This window comes from Pinus tabuliformis, chromosome X (genome assembly GCF_031772625.1).
Source record: "Pinus tabuliformis cultivar Carrire ecotype Pingquan chromosome X, CPIR1, whole genome shotgun sequence".
NCBI lineage: Eukaryota > Viridiplantae > Streptophyta > Pinopsida > Pinales > Pinaceae > Pinus > Pinus tabuliformis.
Window position 1 is genome coordinate 843,973,332 of NC_142308.1, and position 26,379 is coordinate 843,999,710.

A 26,379-nucleotide genomic window follows, 5' to 3' on the forward strand; every position below is an offset into this window, starting at 1 on the left:
AGGACGAAAACTTAAGGTGGCGCTGCTAGGCCCCTTAATTCTGCCCAAAAGTACTGAATCCCTCTCACTTTTTCACTTTGTCACTTACTCCTTGTGAACAGCAGATGATTAAAAATCAGGGTTTACTGTGAGGACTTTTTGCAAGGCTCTGTTAGTGGTCTCGAGCAGTAGATATTAAAGAGAATAACTCCTCAGTTTTCAGCTTCAAATTTTCATCTTTCTCGGTTCAAATTTCCAGTCATCCTCAGATCTTTTGATTTCTGATCATTGTCAATTGATGAACCTGAATCATGATTTAAATTTAATGTTCATTGCTGAGTCTTGACTCCTTTTATATCATTAGTGAATGATAGGTATTAGGTAGAATTGTTCTCTGTAAGCACTGCAGGAGAAGTGATCTCATTAAGTCAAGAAATCTACAAGATGAAGATATCAAAAGAAGAAGGAATAGCCTCATGAATTATGAGGGTGTCAGAAATAAGAGACCAAATCCAAGAGTTGGGAGAAATAATATCTGAAAAGGAAATGACTAAGATAGTGCTCAATGCACTACCAAAGGAATGGGGCAACTTCACATCAAGCATCTATGGGAAGAAAGAAAGTTACTCCATTCAATGAACTATGGCCATTGTGCAAAATTGAAGAAACCAGGCTGAAGGCAAAAATGATAAATCAATGTAGGATCAAGTGAGCAAGCTCAAGCATTTACTGCCATGGCTAGAAGAAAAGGGAAGTTTGGGAAGCTTGGTCCTTAGAAAAACAAGAAGAACATGTGGAAGGTTCAATGATATGGTTGTCATGAATATGGGCACTACAAGAGAGATTGTCCAAAGCTCAAGAAGAACAACAACAAAAGAGGAAGGGAAGAAGCCCATATCGCTGAAGAAGTGGAAGAAGCTGAAAAGAAGAAATCCAAGAAGGAGGAAGTAAAAGATCTCTACTATGATTGAGGTAGTCTTACTCACCTAGTTCTTTTCAAGTTTCTGTTTCAAGTTCTCTGTTGTAAAATATAACTATCATGGTAGGAATCATTAGAAGCGTGATAGGGTGCATCATGTTAGGAGATGGCATCATAGAAGCATGTGATTCAAAGTAATAGCTCGTGACATCATCATAAAGAAGTATGAAAGATAGCTGAAATAGAAGTCTATGGCTGTCACCTATAGAAGGATGTAGCTCTTGGTAACCTCATTAGAAGCATAAGTAGTACTTATGGGAAAAAGAAAGTCATCTAGTATAGAGCTCATCATACATCATTCAAAAAGGAGCATTTGCAGGATGAGGATGATCAAGATCCTCCATTGGAATCTTCATTGGAAGGTTCACCTACTAGAAGAAGCAAGTGTCTCGCCGAGAATTCCACCTTGTATGGGATTCATGGAATGATGGTATGATGTCAAAAGAAGTGAAGTGGGTCAAGGTCATTGATGTTCTTTCAATCAAGAAAGTTGATGAAAGAAGTCTAGATGACCAAAAGGAAGAGATGAGGTATGTATGCTTGTATTTGATAAAATTGAGTCATGTCATATAGTTGCAGATAGCATGGATAAATGCTCCACCTCATGAGCATGATCAAGAGAAAGGGATCTCCTCCTTTGGAAGGATGCATAAAGGCATGGTTCACATATTGACTAGATGAAATCAACATAATAAGTCCTCATATGAAATATGAGGTGGTTGATAAAAATGAAGGAACTATGAATGGAAATTCCTAAGAAGCAATATGTGAAGAAAGTAAGGAGAAATCGTGAAAGATGCAACTACTATCACATAGAAAAGGAAATCAACATCTAATAACTAGAAGAATTGACCATGACATCTCCATGGAAAAGGTATGAAGACTTTGAAGAAGTTTGGAAAGGAAGATGACCCTTGACATTTAATATCTTTTTGGAGATGTGTCAATATGAATGCAGGATGTTGATACAACAAGCAAATGTCATGATGTAAGACCATCACAAAGGTAATTTGATGTTCATTTTTTATTTTTGAACAATATCTGGATGGGCTAATGCAGGGCTACCAAAGGAAGAGTTGTAGATGTCATCTACAACTGATACTCATGTGGTGGGATGATAAGATCCTGAAGAAAACATGATGTGGAGAAGGTAGTTGTATGAAGGAAAGCCAGATATGGATTAGTGAATCACTTTCCAATGAAAGAAAGGATGACATGACTGACATGATTCATGAATGAAAGTGATGGATGGTCGATGCCCTACGAAGAAGTCCCAAAAGATGTAGGCTCCATAACAAAGAAGAAATTCATGACATCGAAAGAGGGAGTCCTACAAGCAGTTGGTTGTCCCATGATCTCCACCTAGAGAGTTGTTGGAAGCAAGTCCCTGGTTAAGGGGAGGCTTGGTCAAGTCCCTGGTTAAGAGGGAGCTTGGGTACATTCCTTTTATAGGAATGGGTGCATTCCTTCATTGGAATGGGTATATCCTCCCTAGTTGAGAGGGAGAGGTAGACACATCATTCTTGTCTTCACTTGGGAAGAAAGAATGGAGGATTGGGTAAGCATCTAGCATCTGATACTCTTTGAGGATGTGGTAGGGCATCCAAGATAAGAGTAGTCGTAGAGGACCAATATTCTTTGAGGACTGGGAATCCAAGATAAGAATAGTCCTAGTGGAACATACTCTAAGAGAACCCAGGTGGGGTATGTTCCAAGAGAAACAATGATAACGGTGTCTATAAATCATTGGGGTATGTTCCGAGAGAAACAATGATAACGATGTCTATAAATCATTGGTCTCGCGAGCATTGTGCTTCGATCTTGTGGAGATATAGAGTTGTTAGTCAAGGCCTTGCTATGTGACAATGTTGGATGATATGATGCTATACAGATGGGTTACCAATCTGACTCTTCTTATGAGAATTCTTCAGATTGAGAATGTCCTAGAACCATGTATAGATTATGAATACCTACCTAGTTAAAAGGGAGTGTTGAAATATGTAACTAGGTTCGGTCTTCATAATGAAAAGTGTAATCATGATTTGTATGTAATTGGTGTAAAGAAGAAAAATAAAATTATTTTTGTTATGCTTGAGACATGGGTTTCATCCTCAAGGAATTTTATTTTCGTAGATAAAGCTCCCATTGAGAGCTTCTAGGGTTTTTCATGTATGAGAGACCCTTCTTGAGCATGTTACATTTTTATTTGAGTCATTGTAAGAGTCAAAAACCCTCCAAGACCTTGTCACAAGTGCACAATCAAGTCGGTCCTCAAAAGAAGCAAGTTGATTTACCAAAAGGACAAGTCGGCCTATGGAAGATGTCAAGTCGGCTTATTTGCATGGAGAGATCACTATATAAAGAGTACTCAACCTCACTTGGGGAGACACACATCAAGCATCCGAAAAGGAGAAGGAAGTGCAAGTAAAGGGAAGAAAGGAGCCTCTCATCTAGCGAAGGGAAAGAGAAGAAGATCAAAGTATTTTGCCATTGTTTTTGGGTCATCTTCCTGACATGTGCGACTGCAGCTAGGGTTTCTGCAGCTAGGTATTGTAAACCTCAAGGAAACTGATATCTCGTCCAAGTAAAGGGTATATTTGCCAGCCGAGACCACAAGAAGAAGTATTCAAGACAAACGAAGGAGAGAAGCCACCCAAATCTGCCCCAATCAACTCACACGCGTGGGATCTCTATAATTGCAAGTAGGCCAAAAATTACAGGTCTGTGAAAAGAGGCTGAAATTCCAAAGAAGCCGAAATCAGAGGAACAGAAGTCAATTTGGCTAGCATTGACTTGAAGATGAAGAAGAGTTGTTCAAGGAAGCCTTATGACTTGGTCTTGGAGAGGTTCTAGGTCAAGGGTCTTGGTCTTGGAATTCATCAATTGAAGATTCTATAAGAAGAAGAATTCAGTGGGTTTTCCTCTCAAGATTGGAGAGGTTTTGGCCCTGGTTGATCGCCTATATCTTGTGTCCATTGTCTCATTGTTCTTTATGTTTTTGTTAGTTATTTGAAGAAAAGAATACATAATAATAAGCAAGTAAAAGAAGAAGAAAATGAAGTAAAATTAAAAATACATCACAAGCAGTTATCATAAGCAAGAGAAATCATCTAATATCTCTGCCCTAGATTTATCAACATTAGTAACATAATAGCAGAGTGATATCATCACCGTCTAAAAGAAAAAGTTACAAAAACTACATATCAAAACATAGGCTAAACTACCATCTCTTTTTACTTTTTTGGAAGAAAGAAGCAAATAAGTATGTAATGAAATCAGCATGTTAAAAGCAAGGAAGGATGCAAAATCAATACACATGACACACAACCTACCCTAATCTACTCTAACATATTAAAATCAATCAAGTGCCAGTATAAGGTTTAAGAAGTTGACCACTAACTAGAAATGGCTTTACCCCATCAAGATTAGTCAAATAAAAAGAATCAACTCCAATAGCTTCATGAACCGTGTATGGGTAATGATCATCAACTATCATCACTAGATTTCCTTTTTCAAAATTTTCCCCTTTAACATTATGATTAGGGTTCCTCTTGGGTCTATATTTCCTTCCTCTCTTTATCCTTTGATCATATGGATGTGTTGTAGATGTTTGAATAACATGGAAAGACAATTCTTCAAGGCTAGTATCACCATTTAAATGCCATTTGTCATTCCCTATGCTACCCCTTTCTTCCAAAGTACTATTCCCTAAAGTAGTTTGAATGTCAAAATGTTGCCAAGCGATACCAAGGTTCAAAGGTTCTATATCTTCATTTTCATTGGCTCTACTTTCCTTAATTTTCACATCAATATTTTCTTATATAGCAAAAGAGAAAATAGACAAATCTTGATGATTTTCTCTGGCCAATGTCAATGAATTAGTGGAGTCATGATGGCTCCATAACTCTCGACTAACACGAGATGATAGATAGTATCACTTAAGTCCTCAATATGATACCTTGTAGTAGGCTCTCTATATAATATAAACAATTAACCATTAGGAGTGGGAATAGCGGCATATGATAGGTCCATTTACAAGCTCCACCCAAGGTAGCGGACCGCTTCTGAACAAGAGCATGCTCAATGCATCAAGGATATCTATCACCACAACATCCATGATCATAAACATGTCAGGACAAGCGGAAATAGTAACGTTTAAGTCTTTAATAAGGCCACGCACCTTGATAGATTTAAATTCAAAACAACAAACATTCCTACAAGGCCTAGTAATTTCCAATTCAAGTTGATTCATGACCTTTACAGGCAACACATCAACAAAATAACCATAATCAAGGATAAAATTATGAAGTAGTAAATTGTTGAATACTAATGTGTTGAAAATGTAGCAAGTAAAGGCCTTTTAGCGTGTGCCTTAGCCAGTGAAGACCTCGATTTATCCTTCTCTCAGTATGAGTGTGAGCTCATGAGTTAGACTTCAATTAGGATGTGTTTATTTCCAGTTTACTGGAATGATCACCAAGATAGCATGTGTAGAGTTGGAGCTTGAGTTAAGTGGAGTCTTCATCAGTTTGACTACAAAACGAGGAGGCAGTTACAAGTTCAGTTACAGAGAGTTAGTCTTCAGTCTTGATTGAATGAAGAACGAGTTAAGACTCCAAGAGTTGATTGGAGAGAGAAAGAGTATCACTCTCAGTTATCTCGATTCTCACTATCAAAACTCGACTTTTAAAATTGAACTAGGCCTTCCTTGCATGCTCGAATTGGGTCTATAAAGAGGAAGACAAAGGCACATAATCCACACAAGTCTGTGAAATCATCTTTGATTGTGGAGAGTTCATAATTGAGAGCTTGTGTCCTAAATAGGAGATCACAAGTGCACAAGGATTTAGGAGATTTTAATTTACTAGATAGGAGTTGATTTTCGCACGGAAATGGGGATCTAGGGCACTAGGAAATAGGGACCTAGTGCGCAAGGAAATAGGCCCAAGTGCGCAAAGGAATAGAGCTTCTAGTGCATAAAGGAATAGAGCTTCTAATGCGCAAAGATCAAGAAGCAAGGATCATTGGTTACAAGGACAAGTCAAGGCTTCAAGAAGGAAACAGTTACGTGCTAGAGGGTCGAGATCAAGCAATGACCAAGGCAGGCCGAGATCAATTGTATCAGTTGAGATTAGTGAAAAGAAGAAGAACGCTTTCTCAGAGACAGATTGCTTTGTAATAGATCAAATTGCTCAAGAACCATGAATAAAATACCACAACAAAGAAAACAGGTTTTCCCATTTGGGTTTCCTGGATCAACAAGCGTGTCGATTTGTGTGAATGTGAGTACCTGCAAAGTTTGATTTAAAATTAACATAATGTGATGAAGAAAGGTGGATGTCCTCCATTCTTAGTTCATAACGCATATTTTGTAATATAGCATGAGGGTCTTCAAGTTCTTTTTCAATGTTGAAAAAGAAAATTGACTTGATCTCTTTGAGGAGCAAGTTTAATCAATTCAATGATAGACACACACATATTTACCTTAACAAGCACATTATACAAATCAACATTTAAACCTTAAATCAGCTTCATCATTCTATCAGATTGAAGGGGGGACTAGGATTGGTATTTAAAGGGAATGGTGTTCTAGACTTCTAGTGCATCCACTTGAAGGGACATTATCATTATTGGTTGGAGGGTTAGTGTTTTGCTTGTTTCTTCTTGAATATCGTAACCCTTTACTAAACATGTCCCTTGTTTCAATTGCATTCACTCTCATATGACCTTTGATTAAATCCTCATGTTGTTGTCCTGTGTTGCACGAGTACCCGCACCCGGGGGTGGGGTTCTCGAACCCGTCCCGGGTTCCCGCACCCAAGTACCGGATTCGGGTATGGGTTCTTCCTAGACGAACCCTGAAGAACCGGGTTCTTCAAAAAAAAAAATTGGGTTCTTTTCCTTTAACGGGTTCTTGGGTTCTTGGGTTCTGTTAGTGTCAGTCTTTCCAGCCTTCCTACAGTGATCAAATGTGCTCTTACAAAGTGATTTTGAAGTGTCAAGGTCAAATTTTGTCATTTCAGTGAGTCTTCAAGCAAAATTTGGTCACTAGGCATTAGGTCTAGGGTTTGCCCAAATGTCAGTCCATGTCACCATTCAGCTGAGTTTATCATCATTTGTAGGGTTGTCATTATCATGTCAGTGTCTAATGAGTCATTTTACACCTTGTTCATGCTTCATGTTGCGCCCAGGCAAGGTCATTTCCCTCTCCTAGGGTTTTGAAGGCAATTTCTCTTGGATGGTCAAATCACCGGCAAAACTTGTTTCCTGATGTTCATACACCTTCCCCTATCCTTAAAGTACCTTATCAAACACTTCTCATCCCTTAGATCCGCCAAATTCCTCATTTTTGTACAAACCCTAGTTTCTAGCTACAACCTGGCAATTTTCTAGGTTGGGCCTGTGTTTTGCCCTTTTGGACCCCTTCCCCTCACTCAATCTCTGAGATTCCACTTTCCCCTGCTTCCTAACATCCCTCCCCACTCCCAAAAATTTCCCCAAGAATTTAGGAGCCCTCTATCCCCTTCATTTCGCTCCATTTCGACAAAATCCCTTGTTTCACACATCGGGACAAGTTTCACTCAAACGCTGTTTCTGAGCAATCAAAGATGAATTTTGCAAAACTGAGAGAGGTTTTTGTCCACAACATGACAAGGAAGAAAAACCTCTTTCACTTTTTACACAGGTGTCATGGTTTGAGAGAAATGTCAAAAATACCGGTGAGAACGAAGGTGCTCCAAGGACGGTTGGCCAAAGCACAAAAACGAAGGAAAACGCCCGATCCACTCCAAATTTTGGCCAAAGCCTCTTTGACTGAGCATGGTACTTGATTGGGGACTCCCAGCCCAAATTTCAAGAAATTTGGAGAAAATTTTGTCATTTGTGAATTTTTTGTGAAAATTACAGGTTTTTCCCGTGGAATGGTCTCACCCCGGGTGAGACCATTTTGGAGGACTGCTCGGAATTTTGAAAACTTGACATTTTTGGAAAGGGCATGCAAAGAGAAAAATTACCAATACTTGGGAGAAGCCTGATTTTGAGATTTGAGCCTCCAAAAGCTCAAAATACATCAAAAAAATGACTTTCTGCCCACTTTTTGAGTTGCAGAAAGTGACCTTGGGAGAAATGGTTTTTGAAGGGGAAAAACAACTCCAAATTCAGAAATTCCACTTGGGATGGAAAGTAGACAGACCAAGCTTTCCAATGAGCCATCTTGCACCTGATTTGGACCAGTGGAACCCACTCAAAAGTTGCTGCAAAGGGGCGCGACCATTCGAGCCAGCTTTGCCAGAATTGACCTTTTTTGTCAAAAAACACTGTTTTGACTATGGTTGACTATTTTTACTTGTAGATGATGGATAAATGTAATATTTTCATGGCACTTTGATAGATTTTATCTCTCTTTACCCTTCTAGAAGCTTCCTTGATGTAAAAAGTGAATAATTAATGCATGAATCAGTTAGCTAAGTAATAGAGGCAAGTTGTTGGACTGCCTATTATCTAGTGCTTAATTTAGAATTAGTTCAAACTGCCCCTAGGAAGCTGAGCTCGACCCCTAGAGGTGGGAAAAGGAGTTAGATGGTCTAGATGGTCTATATTATGCTCTCTCCTTCTCATTTTCATGGTTGGACTCTTGTGGGAGAAAGTATTATTGCATATTGTACATCTATTACTGCAATTTAAGGAAAAGGAAGGCCAGGGTTTTGCAGACATCATTGTGGATTCTTGTGGATTGTTATGTTGATGGTGTGTTCTCTACATGTTATTGTAAGTGTGTTTATGTGTTCCATCTCTTTCTTTGCTGCTAATTGAACAGATGAAGTGATAAAGTTTGAATTCATGCATGCCATGCTCAGCTTTTAATTTTGTTCAATATCTATGTTTTCCACTGTCTAAAGAGGATTCAAAGTTGTTGTTTGCCCTCTTTAGCTCCTCCTCTATCATTCCTGATCCTCCATCTCAGATTAAGGCATCAGCACTCACTCCTACCTAGCCCCAAAGATCCCCCTGCAAAAACTGAGCCCAATCCGCGCACCCTGAATTGCACTCCCTCCAATTGCCACCAAAAACCCCAAAAATCTTTAAATCAACCTCCCTTATCAATTTACTAGCCTAAAATCTTTATTCCTAATTGGTCAGCTTATCATATTGAAAGATCTACCGAATCTGACCCGAGAGAGCCTTCTCATACCTCGTAGGGCTAGCTACGAGGTGAAATGGTTTGATGTAGCCTTGAGAGTTTGTCTATCTCAGCCTAGGTGAATTCCAAGCGCTAACATATTGGCGACCATACTGGGGAGAACAAAATTGTTTGTTGATTGATGTGTTTGTTTCATAAGTCTTAGACGGAGCCTGAAGTTACGCCAGAAGCCTTCGAAAACGCTCTTGTTTTACATCAGCGTTAGTAGATAAACGCTGCTTCAGTCAATCTCTGTGAGCTTGTGAATACGACCACTTCATTTGCATTTCACCCCAGTACATGTATCAAGTTCAGATCTGATTGTTGATAGTGGACAACGATCAGACACTTGAAAGGCTGAAATCATTCACTGGCGACTGCTTTCACTGAAGAATCCAGCAACCTGTGCTTCATGGTGACTTCACTGCAGAGAGATCAGTAGCTTTGAAATTTCTCAAGATGGATCAGATTGCAAGAAGATATGCTCCCTTGAGCCGAGATCACATTCCAGGTTTTCCGAATAAGATGCCCAAGGTAGATTGGTCAAGGAATCTGCCCACATTTAACGCTGATGGTAAGAAGGATGCTGCTTTACATTTGATTAGATTTCATATGCATGTTCGCAAGTTAAAGATCAATTTTCCTGAGGACTGTTTGATGAAAATGTTTATGGCTACTCTGGAAGATGAAGCCCGATTCTGGTATGAAAGTTTGCCATCTGCTTCAATTTATTGTTTAAGGGATTTTCATACCGTGTTCTTTGAAAAGTATAAAGAATCATATCCATCTTTGATTTTAGTTCAGAACTGTTGTAGCCATGTACATAATTTTATTGAAAGCCTTGAGAAGTATTATGAAGATGATAATTTTATGGACGTTGAGATCATGGAGGCTCTGTATGAGAATCCATTTCAGCAACATGAAGAGAACCTAGTGGATTCCCATAGAGATGATCATGAAAATTTGCAGCAGGACCAAGATCTTAGTACGGTGGGAAATGAAACAATTTTGCATCTTGACAGTCAACAGGAATTGCATGAAATGGATCAAAAGTATGAGGAAAATCTATATTCTCCTTCACTTGAAATCAATGAAGACACTCACTGTGTGAACAAAAGAAAACAAAAGGTATTATCTCCTCTATCTGAAGATGAGATAGATCTACTTTTGAGAGGTCTTGTTCCGGCTCAAGTTAACGCAGATCAGCAGGTTGAAGATGGCCATATGGCTGAAATTGATGAAAGAGAAAAGCTTATTTCAGATCTGCCCACAGAAGAAGACAGCATGCAGATTGAAGAAGACAGGACAGCTACTTCAGTTCTAGATTCAGATTGTGATGACCAAGCATACCTTGTGCTGAATCCTGAAAAGGAGGGCTTTGTTGTTGAGACCATAGACAAAGTTTTTGATCCAAATGTTCTCATGCCATTAGAACAGAGCCTGCATGAGGAGGTAATTCAGTCAGTTCATGAAAAGCAAGATGACATCTTCATTCAAGTAAGTGAAACAGTTCCTTTGGATGAATTTATGGTAGATGATAGAAATGTCATTTTTGCACGTCAAGAATCAGCTGAAGTTTCTTTCCTTATGATTGAAGAATGTAATAAGGAACTTGATAATTTGGTTGTGATATCATATGAAGATGACCTACAGCACATTCACACCATAGAAGATCATAGCATTCAGGATTTCCATTCAGATTCTTCATATGTTTCATGTGCTGAAATGTTTTTCCAAGAAGAGATCTGTTCATCCATTTGTTCGGAGTTTTTTGAAGCCCATGAGCATACTTTCACCGTAGCACATGAGGAAGGCAGATCAGAATTTGGAGCAAAAGACACCTTGTTCTTTCAGCAAGAGGTGGCAATGGCAAATCCTCATGTTTTTCACGATCCTCTAGCAAGTTTGTTGCAGCCAGCACTGATAGTGTTTATTGCAGTCTTCAGTGATGAAGGAGATCATGGTCAGCTATGTTTTTGGATGCCCGGTTACCAGTATCTATTGTTGATCATGAGATCTGATTGGGAGAATCAGTCAAGAAGGCATTTGCTTGATTGGTTACATTGGCATTATGATATAGTTTGATGTATATTGTCTTGTAAGAAAACACAGGTGGTTGTCATCATGATTTCACATCTTGATGGACTGCTGCCCTTCTCTTGTTTAGTTAAATCGGTCATGAGTCATTTGTGTTTGGTCTATTGAGTGAGTTTTTTCAAGTTATTTCAGTTTGCCATCAAGTCGGTTTGAGTCAAGCTTCAGTTAAGTTTCAGTCAGTTTTCAGTCAAGTTTTCATTCAATAAATGTGTCAAAGTTTTGTGTCAAAGGTGTAAATAATGACTCCATTGCCCAATGAATAAGGCACTGGTCTGCTCTCCCAGAGGTCTAAGGTTCTTGGCACCTCCAAGGAGCTACCATCCCCATTGGAGCCAATGTTAGTGTCAGTCTTTCCAGACTTCCTACAGTGATCAAATGTGCTCTTACAAAGTGATTTTGAAGTGTCAAGGTCAAATTTTGTCATTTCAGTGAGTCTTCAAGCAAAATTTGGTCACTAGGCATTAGGTCTAGGGTTTGCCCAAATGTCAGTCCATGTCACCATTCAGCTGAGTTTATCATTATTCGTAGGGTTGTCATTATCATGTCAGTGTCTAATGAGTCATTTTACACCTTGTTCATGCTTCATGTTGCGCCCAGGCAAGGTCATTTCCCTCTCCTAGGGTTTTGAAGGCAATTTCTCTTGGATGGTCAAATCACCGGCAAAACTTGTTTCCTGATGTTCATACACCTTCCCCTATCCTTAAAGTACCTTATCAAACACTTCCCATCCCTTAGATCCGCCAAATTCCTCATTTTTGCACAAACCCTAGTTTCTAGCTACAACCTGGCAATTTTCTAGGTTGGGCCTGTGTTTTGCCCTTTTGGACCCCTTCCCCTCACTCAATCTCTGAGATTCCACTTTCCCCTGCTTCCTAACATCCCTCCCCACTCCCAAAAATTTCCCCAAGAATTTAGGAGCCCTCTATCCCCTTCATTTCGCTCCATTTCGACAAAATCCCTTGTTTCACACATCGGGACAAGTTTCACTCAAAAGCTGTTTCTGAGCAATCAAAGATGAATTTTACAAAACTGAGAGAGGTTTTTGTCCACAACATGACAAGGAAGAAAAACCTCTTTCACTTTTTACACAGGTGTCATGGTTTGAGAGAAATGTCAAAAATACCAGCGAGAACGAAGGTGCTCCAAGGACGGTTGGCCAAAGCACAAAAACGAAGGAAAACGCCCGATCCACTCCAAATTTTGGCCAAAGCCTCTTTGACTGAGCATGGTACTTGATTGGGGACTCCCAGCCCAAATTTCAAGAAATTTGGAGAAAATTTTGTCATTTGTGAATTTTTTGTGAAAATTACAGGTTTTTCCCATGGAATGGTCTCACCCCGGGTGAGACCATTTTGGAGGACTGCTCGGAATTTTGAAAACTTGGCATTTTTGGAAAGGGCATGCAAAGAGAAAAATTACCAATACTTGGGAGAAGCCTGATTTTGAGATTTGAGCCTCCAAAAGCTCAAAATACATCAAAAAAATGACTTTCTGCCCACTTTTTGAGTTGCAGAAAGTGACCTTGGGAGAAATGGTTTTTGAAGGGGAAAAACAACTCCAAATTCAGAAATTCCACTTGGGATGGAAAGTAGACAGACCAAGCTTTCCAATGAGCCATCTTGCACCTGATTTGGACCAATGGAACCCACTCAAAAGTTGAAGCAAAGGGGTGCGACCATTCGAGCCAGCTTTGCCAGAATTGACCTTTTTTGTCAAAAAACACTGTTTTGACTATGGTTGACTATTTTTACTTGTAGATGATGGATAAATGTAATATTTTCATGGCACTTTGATAGATTTTATCTCTCTTTACCCTTCTAGAAGCTTCCTTGATGTAAAAAGTGAATAATTAATGCATGAATCAGTTAGCTAAGTAATAGAGGCAAGTTGTTGGACTGTCTATTATCTAGTGCTTAATTTAGAATTAGTTCAAACTGCCCCTAGGAAGCTGAGCTCGACCCCTAGAGGTGGGGAAAGGAGTTAGATGGTCTAGATGGTCTATATTATGCTCTCTCCTTCTCATTTTCATGGTTGGACTCTTGTGGGAGAAAGTATTATTGCATATTGTACATCTATTACTGCAATTTAAGGAAAAGGAAGGCCAGGGTTTTGCAGACATCATTGTGGATTCTTGTGGATTGTTATGTTGATGGTGTGTTCTCTACATGTTATTGTAAGTGTGTTTATGTGTTCCATCTCTTTCTTTGCTGCTAATTGAACAGATGAAGTGATAAAGTTTGAATTCATGCATGCCATGCTTAGCTTTTAATTTTGTTCAATATCTATGTTTTCCATTGTCTAAAGAGGATTCAAAGTTGTTGTTTGCCCTCTTTAGCTCCTCCTCTATCATTCCTGATCCTCCATCTCAGATTAAGGCATCAGCACTCACTCCTACCTAGCCCCAAAGATCCCCCTGCAAAAACTGAGCCCAATCCCCGCACCCTGAATTGCACTCCCTCCAATTGCCACCAAAAACCCCAAAAATCTTTAAATCAACCTCCCTTATCAATTTACTAGCCTAAAATCTTTATTCCTAATTGGTCAGCTTATCATATTGAAAGATCTACCGAATCTGACCCGAGAGAGCCTTCTCATACCTCGTAGGGCTAGCTACGAGGTGAAATGGTTTGATGTAGCCTTGAGAGTTTGTCTATCTCAGCCTAGGTGAATTCCAAGCGCTAACAGGTTCTTCGGGTGCTTGGGTTCTTGGGTTCTTCGGGTGCTTGGGTTCTTGGGTTCTTCGGGTTCTTCGAGTTCTTCGTGTGCTTGGGTTCTTGGGTTCTTCGGGTTCTTTGGGTTGGGTTCTTTGGGTTCTTCGGGTTCTTTGGGTTCTTCATAAAAAAACTATATTAAAAATTTAATTTTCAAATAAAAAAATTTTATTGAAATTTAAAAAATGATATGCCATAAACGAATGATATGCCATAGAATATAGAATATATGCCATAAACGAATGATATCATTTTTGGAGTCATTGATGGTCATTGGTCTGGATTGTCCTTCAGAGATGGTTGTAAGGTCTTCTGAATGTTTCGCAAGGAAATTTTCTGCCATCATTTCCAAAAACTGTCTTTGTTCACATGCCTTAGTATTGCTCTGTGGGCATGACGTGTTGCTCAAGGGTAATGAATCATTGTAAAAATTTATCAACAGTGATAAGTTTTTCAAAACTTATGAGCGACACAGTATTCTGAAATCATATATGATTATGATATCTCAATATTATAAAAGGAACATTATGGGTGTACAATCCCACAAGCAGAATATCATATCATATTGGCTGTAGCTTCGTGGAAATATTTAATAAGGTGATGACCATAGTTGGAAAAAAAAGGGTAGCTGTTTGCACATTCATGAGTCCCTTCCTACCGCAGGAGACTCTTATGATCAGTCTCTCCATTAGTCTTATGCTATAAATTTATAAAAACAATTTCAAAACTTATGCCCAAGGTTTGTTAGAGTCTCAATGTAAATTATGAATCTCCTGTATTTGTGGATCTTCAATGCCTTTAATATTATATGGCATCGAAACCAGAACTGGAAAAGAGACCTCTTACTCTGTAATTTGAGCCTGCAGATTCTTGTAAATCAATTTGGAATGAATTTATGAAACATTCATTCCCGAGCCAAATAAGTTAATAACCATCAAATTATAAACTGTAAATTCACACATACAGGTTCAGACATTTTCAGTCAAATAGAAAGTAGGATTGAGACCAGCCATAAGCTGTAATCAGCTGATGCTATTAAATGGCGAAGGGCTATTTTGGAAAATGGCTAAATTAAGTATCAAAATATGCCAATTTCTCACAGCATTCTGATAACATCATGTTAAGATTAAAACTAGGAAAATATGCCTAAAAGAATAAGCGTGTTTTGTGGAAGGGTAAGGCTGCCACTGTTTTAACTTTTTGGGATTGCTTTACCACAGAGCACACCATGCATGGGGCAGGTGGATGATTAGACATCAAGAAAAGTCTAGACCACTATCAGGTTGAGAAGAATCTCCTATGAAAAAATTGTGTTTTTATATGGGAGAGACTAAACATGTTTAAATGATTATCATTAAAGTTTTCTTGTTTAAAGTTGAAAAAATATACAAATTCAAATTTAATATATATTATTAATTATAAATTTATAATTTATAAAATATAATTATTAAAATTTAATATTATTATATTACCCGACGAACCCACGCACCCTGTTTCCAAAAATGTCGTCCCCGTCCCCGTCCCCGCCCCCGCACCCACGTTTCCTGGCAACATAGTTGTTGTCCTATTCTTAGGTAACATTGTGGGATGATATGAATCACTGATCAAGTTCAAATGTTCATGATTTTCATCAACTCTTGCTTCATTATAAGGGAAATCATCAACATTATGAGGTTCCTCACAATATGGACAACAATAATCATCATCTTCTTGGTTAAACATGTCTAAGGAGCTAAGGTGTTAGCGGCATTTTGCTTAGGTGCAGATCTTTGGTTCTAATACTGGCTCCTTCTTAGTGGCCTATTGTTGTTGAATTGAGATCTAGGAGGATAACTAGGACACAACCCTATCATTCTCTAGAATAGTCATATATTCATCATAGCAAGTTGCCCTTGAAGAATTTCAATGGTTACTTTATCAAATTTAGAAGCAAAAGATAGCAATTCATTTTCAATAGAGTCAAGGAGATTCGTGGATCTACACTTGGTCTCATCTTTTGCTCTAGGGCTAGAGAAAGTATCAACCTTTGAAGCCAAAGATTTTCTTCAATGTTGGTACCATAAGCTCTACCTTGAGCAAGAGTTGTATGACCTTTGACCATTAGAATGAAGCCAAATTGTCCATCAAAAGCACGTGTATATTGCAATAAGATAGCATGTTATGAGGGCTTAAGGTTGTAAAGAATCATCTTGACCAAATTTTCAAATGATAGGTTACATTCTTGAACATTTTCAACTCCTTTCATCTTTGCCTCATGAAATTGTCAATCAATAACCATCCATCTTTCTTGGGTGCCCACCTTTTGGTGAAACCATCTATGAATTCCTCCAAGGTTTTGATGCTCTTATCAAGTAAGTCTCTAAACCAAAATTAAGCACTCCTTCCTAGGGAAGTGTAGAAAGTCTCATAACAACATCTTCTTCTTCAATATTAAATCCACCCATATATGGACAAAAGTTATCTATACTCTCTTCAATTCTAATTACATTATTTCCAGAAAACTTATGCATCCAATCATCAAATTTATCGGGCATTTTATTGGGGTATATAGGAATAGCAATCATATCCAAAGATTTGCAGTTTGAAAGCATTTATGAGCCATGGCTTGGCCATTGGAGCTACTCTTGGAGGACGATTGAAAAATAGTTTACTATAGGATACTTATGAGGTACTTTTCTCTAGTTGGTTTTAGAAGGATTATCCAATCTTCTATTAAGTATTTAACTGGAGGTTCCTATGTTTGGATAAGACTGCGGAGTCATCAGATGAACTTTGAGATACATTCATCAAGGAAAAGGTTGAGGCATAGACTTCATATCTTAGGAGAAGGACTCAACTCCTCCTTGACCACAGTGCCAAAATGTTACAGCAAAATCTAGCACCTAGTCCAAAGCCTCACTAGGTAACCTAGACACTTTGACAACTACTCCCCTCTTTTGTGAAGGACATGATCCAACACAAAGGGAGGCTTTCATAGTAGGGATTAGGGATCAATTAACCCAAGGATACTAAGCTAAAACCCCCTAAGGATCCTACAACAAAAATCCACCATATAAAAAGGCGTAGCAAGCTAGTGTTTGCAGTAGATAGAGGAGTAAATTCAAGATTTGGGTTCAAAGAACATATGGGTAAATCTAAAGGCTATCAAAACGATAGTTTTAATAACCGGTTGGCTTGAACTGGAAACCGATCAAACTGACCAAAAAACCCGATTAAAGGGTCCATTTCGCCCAAATTTCACAAAAACCAGACCAAACCGGCCGGTTTATGATGGAACTAGCTGGTTTATGGTCAAACCAACCAATTCCATCATAAACCGGTCGGTTTATCACCAGGGAAGCTACAGACCCCACAGAATGCGGTTTTGTGAGTTTTGAATTTGTTTTGAAGGAAATTTGGGGTTGTTTTCCTCCAAAAATAGTCCCTCCAAGAAAAGCATGCCTACCCTCTCATTTGCCTAACACATATCAAGCCTAGCAATGTTAGCAATTAATAGTAATGTTAAATTCTTAAAGTAAAAGGACATTTTCATCCTTTTACTTAAATTTTTAACATTACCATGAAATGACACAGGATGTTTGAGAGTGGTTTCGACCTCGTTGGATTTCATAGGGAGAATCTAGAATTTTAGATTTCACTCAAAATTCAACAGACTTAATGGTTTTCAAGATTTCATGGTTTGGAGGTTTTCATGGTTTTCAGGATTTTCCTTATTTTTCATTTTCATCATTTTACTTAAGTTTTTAACATTACCATGAAATGACTCAAGATGTTTGAGAGTGGTTTCGACCTCATTGGATTTCATATGGAGAAACTAGAATTTTAGATTTCACTCAAAATTCAGCAGACTTAATGGTTTTCAGGATTTCATGGTTTGGGGGTTTGCAATGTTTCCATTCGATTCTATCAGGCGTAAGGGTATGGGATTGCCATTTGATCAAGAGCATGAAGCCCTTTGAGAACCTTGATGTTGGCAGCATTGATTGTTGAACTTTGTTGATGTTGGTGGTATTGATTGTTGAACTGCTCTACCATGGCCTTAACAAGAATGTACCCTTCACTCAAAGGAAAACAACTAGTTAGGCATGCTAATACTTTTCTACCACATTATAAGTTTGAGGAGATGAACCCTTCACTCAAACAAAAATCATTGGTTATTGAGCAATCCAAGCCTGAAGACTTTAAGCTAGATGATGTTTATGTATCTCTTGTTGATGATCCCATTTCTAGTAGCGTTGAATCAATGACCAGTGAATTGTAGTTTTAATGTCTATTTTTTTTGTTGCTACTACTAATACTACTAAAGTTGTAGAGGAGTTTTAGGAGTCCTCAAACTCTGAGCCATTTTATTTATGTAGCTCATGTTGATGATCTCTTGTCTAGTAGCAGTGATGATTTTGATCATGATGAGTGATCATGTTGTGATCACTGATATGTAGACTTGTAGTAGGTCAATGGCCCCATAGCTTAGAGCATTGTTTTCAGACTCTAAAGGCCATTTAGAGCCTCATTAATTATGCATTTTGTTGTTGATATGTATTGCACTCGGTGCCATTTTGATATATTCACCTTTACATGGTATATAAATGAGTAAACATTGCATATTTTGTCTCTATTGGTTTGGAATCATGGTTTTAAATCTTAAAAATATTTTTTTTAGTAAAAAATAATCATTTCATGTATTTTTTTAAAGACCGGTTCATTGAGGTCTGACCAATCCCGGTTTGGGCGGTTCCAGTTTGAAACCCGGTTTATTAGGTGGACCGGTCCGGTCACTGGTTCCAGTTTTTAAAACTATGATCTAAACACACCAAATCAAGAAAACCTCAAGGGTGATATAAACTAGGGTTTTAGGCCAGCAAATAGTAGCAAAACAATAGCCTATAACAAAAGCAAATTTATTCTTAACAGTGTATGGAAATTATATGAGCTTAAGGCTAAATTTGAGAGTAAACTAAGAACCAAATTACAACATATTTTGATGGTTAATAAAGCATATAATAACAAATAAAGTTAATAAAGCATATAATAACAAAACTAGGAAATAGCTAAAAAATGCACGAAAAAATTTAAACTGGCATCTCTAATATACTTTTAAGCAAGACCTAACCCTATGGCATACATCAACAAGTCATTAAACGCTAAAAACAAGAATTTGTTGCAATTTAACCCAAATTTACCATAAAACAAAATGATAAATGATTTTAAGGCATTAAAAGAACGCCACACGTGAGATATGTTAATCTAGGTTGTCATTGATGTCAATATGGCACTAGCCGAGATGGAAAATATTATTGAGATGCCTGGTTCCAAATGATGATGTCATAACTCTTGTTTCATAAGAATGTCATCAATTAATATGTCAAGTCACTAATGAAGAAGTCTTAAGAAGTGCCAAGTGCCAAGTATTTAGAAGCCCTTGATGACATATGGAGGACTACATTTGATGATGTCATATTCTTGATGAATGACCACAATTGATGATGGCACTTGATGAGGTCTTGATAACATGGTTGGAGATCATTTGATGATTGGAAGATTATTTTGGAGTTATCCTAATGATGTTGCACTATGACTGCACTAGTATATGATGACATTGTTCATGCGTCATGCTACATGGATGTTGCACTCCTACATAATGACTATGATCCTATGATTACATTGATAACAATGAAGAAGCCACGTTGTCCCAAACATTCCTCATGTTGTCCCAAACTTTTTATGCATAAAATTTAAGTACAGTCACAAAGAAAAAATATTTTGGACACCTTGGAGGCATCCTTTCAAAATGGATCCTAGACCATCTTAAAGAGGATTTTTTCCTCTTTCTAACGAGCCTTTATTTGCCCCGAAACTCCCAATAGTTTGTGAGATATTGAATTTTTAAGTTAAGGAAATTATTCCTAGCAATGCGCTGACCTACACTCAGTCATACAAGACGGCCTCACTTCCAAGTAGAAAGACCTCGTTGACATGATGATGAAGCAGGCAATGGTGCAACTGAGGACCTTTGTGGTACTATGATGATGATCTCGGTGAAGCAGTAATGATGATGATGATCTCAACAATAAGAAGAGGATTGGTGTCTTGGTCTTGGAGTGGCCTAGTAGGTCAAGGGTCATGGTCTTGGTATTCGTCAATTGGAATCTCTATAAGAAGAATTTTGTGCGGGTTTCCCTCTCTAAGAGGGAAAGGTTTTGGCCCTCGCAGAAATCCAACACCATGTTTTCTTGTCTCTTTGTTTTCGGTAGCTATTTGATGAACTAAGAAGACACACTCTAATAATAATAACAAGTGAAGATTGTGAAGATTGTGCTAAGAAGTAAGGTTAAATACATCACAAATAGTTATCATGGAAGAAGAATCTCATTAACTCTAACTGCCCTAGATTCTTCAACACGTAGACCCTAGAAGTACAAATTCGTGTTGCCTTCAATCAGCAACCTCCTACCCCAAAACTCATCAATTAGCCTAATCTTCCCTTGAAGCTCCTATGCCAATTTTTTCTCGGCAAACACCACCCAAAAGACAACTGAAACGAGCCAAGGTGATCCCCTCTTGCGTCCTCTTGGAATACGTATTGGCTGAGAGAAAGGCTATGTGTATAGCTCTAAATCCCTCCAAACTCTCCTCCAACTTGGTACAATCTGACCTCCCTAGGGAGGTACTCCTAGTCCACCAAAATAAGGGTGAGCTCTCCCCTTGGAAAACTCGAGGTTGAACAGCAGTGTGCCTCAGTTAAGCAGCACAATCAACGATAGAAAGTTTGATTGACAAAAGACCCCAAAAATGGTTGAGCTTCTTTTATTTACAATTTGTAGTTGCCTTTCCCATTGTGGTCCCTCCAACAAGCTTCTCGACCCCTTTCCTTGGCAATTCGAATACCCTCACAAGCAAGTGCATTTTACCCATGTGTGTGGCCCCCACGCTCCTCTAGCAAAATGATTTCAGCCTCCCCTTTTTCCTAAGTCTTCCTCCAAAAATTTGTGGGTCCCATAGTCAGCAAAAATGCCAAAATTGTGGAAATAAACTTAAGGTAAATTATTTTAGGAAGGGACGTTACAAAGCATCTAGGGTTGGTAATTTGAGGATCATAGTAGGACTACTAATTAGCAAGTTGCATCATAGGAGAAAGATTTTCTCCTAGGGTTACCAATATCTATGGATGGGTAACACGACCCACATTAGCTCTCATCTAGTAGGTGATTCAACGGTCAACAAAAGATCATGACGTCTTACGCCTCATATTGTATGAGGTTCAATATTGTGATTTTCATCACAATAATGGAGATTTGATGTTATTTCCTTTAAGTTTTGGATGAACTTGGGAGGCTCATCATTATGGAGTCCTTTCTCTGATGAAAACTTGACTAAACTGAGGGGGGAAGGGTGGGAATCAATTTAGTACATTCCTGGACATTAATTTATTTTCTTTAAAACTCATTCACTGAGCTTTTAAATGAGCAGCTTAACACATAATGACCAACAGATTGAATATGTGAACAACAAGTAATAAGCAAACCATAACATCACAGTAGCACATAAAATCAAGTGCATATGAACACCAGATATAGGCGGAAACTCATAAAGGGAGAAAACAACAATTTTGTTATTGTTGTGATGCAAAGGCAAGCTCCTACTCCCTCATTACTTCTAAATTTTTGTAGGCTCTAACCTACAAGAGGTTGTTACCTCAATTTTCTGCAAGCTACAACATGCAAGGAAGCTCCAACTCCCATACGTTTTCTACAGGCTACAACCCACAGGAGGCTTCTACCTCAATAGGCTCCAACCTAATATTTATCAAGCCACAACTTGAAAGGAGACCCCAATCCCCTCATGCAAAATGAAAACAATTAATTGGTTTAACTAGTCTACAGCTCTGCATACCTCCATCTTTGATTTTGATTCTTCTTCTCCTTAAATTTGCATCACATATGCTCTACATGTGTCAGGTAGCTAATGCATATCATCTCTCACATTCTCTAACTCTTTAACCAATTTGTCCTCCAAAATCACATCTTTTATAAAGATAGTTTGTTGGTTGTTTATATTCCACATAAGAATATGAAGTGAATAGGCTTGACTCTTTGCCTTCCACTCATTCGTTTCCAAGCTCTTCATATTTTGAATATTAGAACATAAATAAGTGCTCCATCACATATTATTTCAGCCATCTATAATGATTAGGTACACCAATATCAACATAATGCCAAAAGCAACATTATAACATCACAACATATGCACACAGTGCAAGTATTCTCCAATGTAAACAATATGCATACAACATATGAAAGTAATGCAAGCATATGTATTCAACATTCACTCTCCAAAGTCATCTATATGATCAAAGCCATCTTTCTTCATGTCATTGCCTCAACAACCTTGAGCCTTGTCTTGTTTGTTGTCATGGAGTTTTTCCTTTACTGTCATGGATTCTTGCCTTTGCTATCATGGAGTCTTGTCTTCGCCTTGCATCACAACAATGATCATGCTTTTGTCTTGCATTGCATCTCTGCAACAACATCTCTCCTGAAGCATTAATTCTTCAATAACATTTCTCTTGAAGCATTTGCCATCACCATTGTTGTTCCTATTGCTTCTTTGCCATCAATGACAATAATGTCATTAATCTCCCCCTTTGGCATTGATCGCAACACAATGGTCCTATCCTCTGCCTAACTCCCCCTTTGACATCAATGGCAAGCAGGTACAATAAAAATCACTTGCCTCATCAACCCAATCTCCTTTTGAGCATATGAGCAGTCTTTTAGTACATTTTTTTAAGCACTTCATGGTGATGTTTGTTAAAAGCTTTGAACATATGCTATATGTTTGTAGATCCATGTGAGATGATAGAAATGGAGCTTCAAATCTACTGAGCCTTATTCTTTTAGCTTCCACCATAATTTTATCCATGCTTTCTTTATAAGAAGTCCATCGAAAATCAGAAGGGATGTTAGCATCCATCCACCACAGTCGTGCTCTCCTAGAGGAAGCCACTAGATTTGAAAATGTCTTTTTGAGGAAACCACAAGATCTGAAAATGTCTTTTTGAGGAAAAATGTGTTTCACTAGATCTCAATGAATTTAAATGAGGTGGAGTAGTTTTTGATGTGTTAGAGACTGTTGAGGAAAAACCATGGTGGTAACTACTTCAAGTTGCAACAATCACTCAGATCTAATCTTTTCTAAATACCGTAAGTGCTTTAATGATTCTGGCAACTCCTTTAGGTCTCCACAACATTGCAGGCTTAGTCTCTCTAAAGCATACAACTGACTTAAAATCTCAAGGAGGCCTGTAATGTCATATCCACACAAATCTAACTGCCTTGTTGTTTTAATACTCCCTAATTCCTTCAGTAGTAATGTCAGTTTCTCCACCTTGCATCCATTCCCTTTACAAAATTTGAGCACTTTCAATTTTGAGGGAATCTTGTATGAACTGAAAATCACATTCTCCTTAGAGTTGTCATGCAGGAAACTTAAATATTTTATCTTGCTAATATCGAATGGCAGAAGCTTGAAGAAATCTGAGTTCATTGAATTGTTTAACGCATTTTCCATTTACGACTGTCAAGTTCCCATTGCAAACACTCAGAGAGACCCACTCATTGCTTCCAATTGTTTTGCAGAGACATGGAATGGATACTGACCATTCTCAAGCCGAACTCCTTTTATTTGGTGGAGAGTATGCTCTCCACCATCCAAGACCATAGAGAAATCATTTGATGTTTTTAGTTGAAGTACTTTTGATTTAGCACAACCAACTGCAAGAAGAAGATCATGAATTTTTATCTGGTTTGTTTTTCTCTGATTTTCTATAGTATAAATCCACTTGGTTTTAGACTTGGTGTAAACCCAAAATGATCGTTCCCATTGGTTCGCACAACAAAGGAATTAATATGGTTTAATATTCCAGCATATTGTTCTTGAAATAAACACTTTATGAAGCCATATGAATTGTTCCAACATTAAACGCTCTCATATGAACACTCTCCAACGCTGCTTTCCAACACAATAAAGAATAATAACGTTCCCCAAAACTGCTCTCATATGAACAATTTCCAAGGCTGCTCTGCAACACAATAAAGAATAATAAACACTCTCCAATGCTACTTTCCAACACAATAATCCAATGAATGCTCTCCACCACAATAAATAATGTTAGCTCTTTAACGTTGGAATCGAGAACAATGTATTAGCTCTTTAATGCTGGCAATGTATTAGCTCTTCAACACTGAAATTGAGAGCAATGTAATAACTCTTTAACCCTGGCAACAAATTTAATGTTGGCAATATATTAGCTCTTTAATGTTGGAATTGAGAGCACATATATTTTCTCTTTAACGCTGGCAAAGTATTAGCTCTTTAAAGCTGGCAACGAATTGAATGTTGACAATATATTCTCTCTTTAAAGCTGGAATTGAGAGCACATCTATATATATATATATAGTATGATATTAATGTGTTGGGCAGCCAGGTATTAACATCACAACATTGTCAACGCTGCATATTTTTCACCAACAATATTTGTCTCGAGTAATGTCATATGTTGCATACAATATTATTGAATGTTCTCCATGATAATTGAACGTTGCAAACAATATTATTGAGTGCTCTCCATAATAATTGCTTTCCATATTGTTTTGAACATTGTAAACAATATTATTGAATGCTCTCCATATTGTTTTGAAAGCTGCAAACAATATTATTGAAAGTTCTGTATAAGAATTAACGCTCTCCAAACAATATGTAACACTCTCCAAAAAAATTGTAGCTCTCAAATTCAAGGCATATGCTGCTCTCAAATAACATGCCAACACTCTCAAATAATATGCTGCTCCAAGTATAACCAAAGCATGTATGTGATAAAGAAGGCTGCACCAATAAAAAATAATATGCTGCTCCAATAAAATAATACATTTGCTCCAATAAAAAATAATGGGCTGCTCCAATAAAATAATAGGCTGGTCCAATAAAAAATAATGTTGCTCCAATACAATAATATTTAATAAACGCTATTCAATAAATATTTTAACACTTTTCAGTGCCTTTGTATGCTAGGGCACAAAACCCTAATTTAAAAAAAAAAATCAACAATGTAGCTCCTCTGATACCAAAGCTAGAATGAACTCTTGGGCAATTCAATTAAAAAGTTGTTCTTCATCAATCAACACTGCATAAATCATGTATCACCACTGCTTCCAAAGGAATTTTAACGCTGGTCCAGAAGGAATTTAACAGTGTACACAAAGATAACGCTGCTGAAAGAAGATAAAACTGGCATATGTTGCGAATTAAATGTGCGTCAACCATTATGCTAACGCTGCCTCCTTAAATATGTGAACACTACTTCATACATTAGATATGCTATCGCTGCTTCACACATTAAATATCTTTTCACTGATTCATTCATTAAAAAGAATAACACTGCCTCACAAGAAAGTTGTTGCAATGAATAAATAAAGCATGAATAAATGCCAATATAAATTATATCCAACGCAGCTCCATGCACAAATACTCCAAGACAATGCCTTCAACAAAAATTAACAATGCAGCTCCATTCAAATGCTGCAATTATAATGATGTATGCTGGAAAACTTATGCTGCAATTATAATGAATGCATGCTGGAAAATTAACAATGCCACTCCATATATTTAATATGTAGTATTAAGCATGAGAAATAACACTCTCTCTAAGGTTCTCTCCAATAATATAATAACACTGCTCCAATATAATAATATAAGGCTACTTCAATAATGTAATATAACGTTGCTCCAGTCACTGAATGAATGATTCATAATGATAATGATACAATACTCTATTCATAAGCTGCATCTCCATACAATTTTTGGGCTCTCCATATTAACAACCCATAACAATAATAATATAAAAATAAAAAATAAAAATAAATAAATAAAAAAATAAAAAATAAAAATTGTTGGGCTCTCCATACAATGCATTTTATAAACCAATGACTGGGCTCTCCATAAAATCAACGCATCCATTAAATCACTGAACAATACGGTCTCCATTAACAATACGCTTTCCATTGCACCATACTGTAAACAAGGAAAGGCATGGCAACGCATCGTTGCTCCAACAAAAACGTTTTTCCAACCATTATGTGAACGCTGGTAATAGCAATGAATTGTTCTACAAACTTTTGAACGTTGTTCAAACCATTATGTGATTGTTGGCAATGATAATAAATACTAAAGCTGGAATACATATATTAACATTGCTGCAATGACGATAAATAATGCTGAATTGATATATTGAACGCTCTCCAAGAATGATAAACGTTGTCCAGATAACGCTCAATGTGCTTTGTAGAGTTTGATACCAGAATCTCATTGCCCAAAAATAATTACAATATTTCTTCACAAGGCTGTAAATCAAGGTTCTAAATGAGGATCACGTCATGTTT

General features: G+C 37.6%; 1 protein-coding gene across 3 annotated transcripts in view; it reads right to left on the bottom strand.

Moving 5' to 3' along the window:
* The window catches only part of EDA7 (embryo sac development arrest 7), a 343,775-nt gene that overhangs the window by 198,881 nt on the left and 118,515 nt on the right, over positions 1–26,379 (bottom strand). The window lies entirely within an intron of this gene.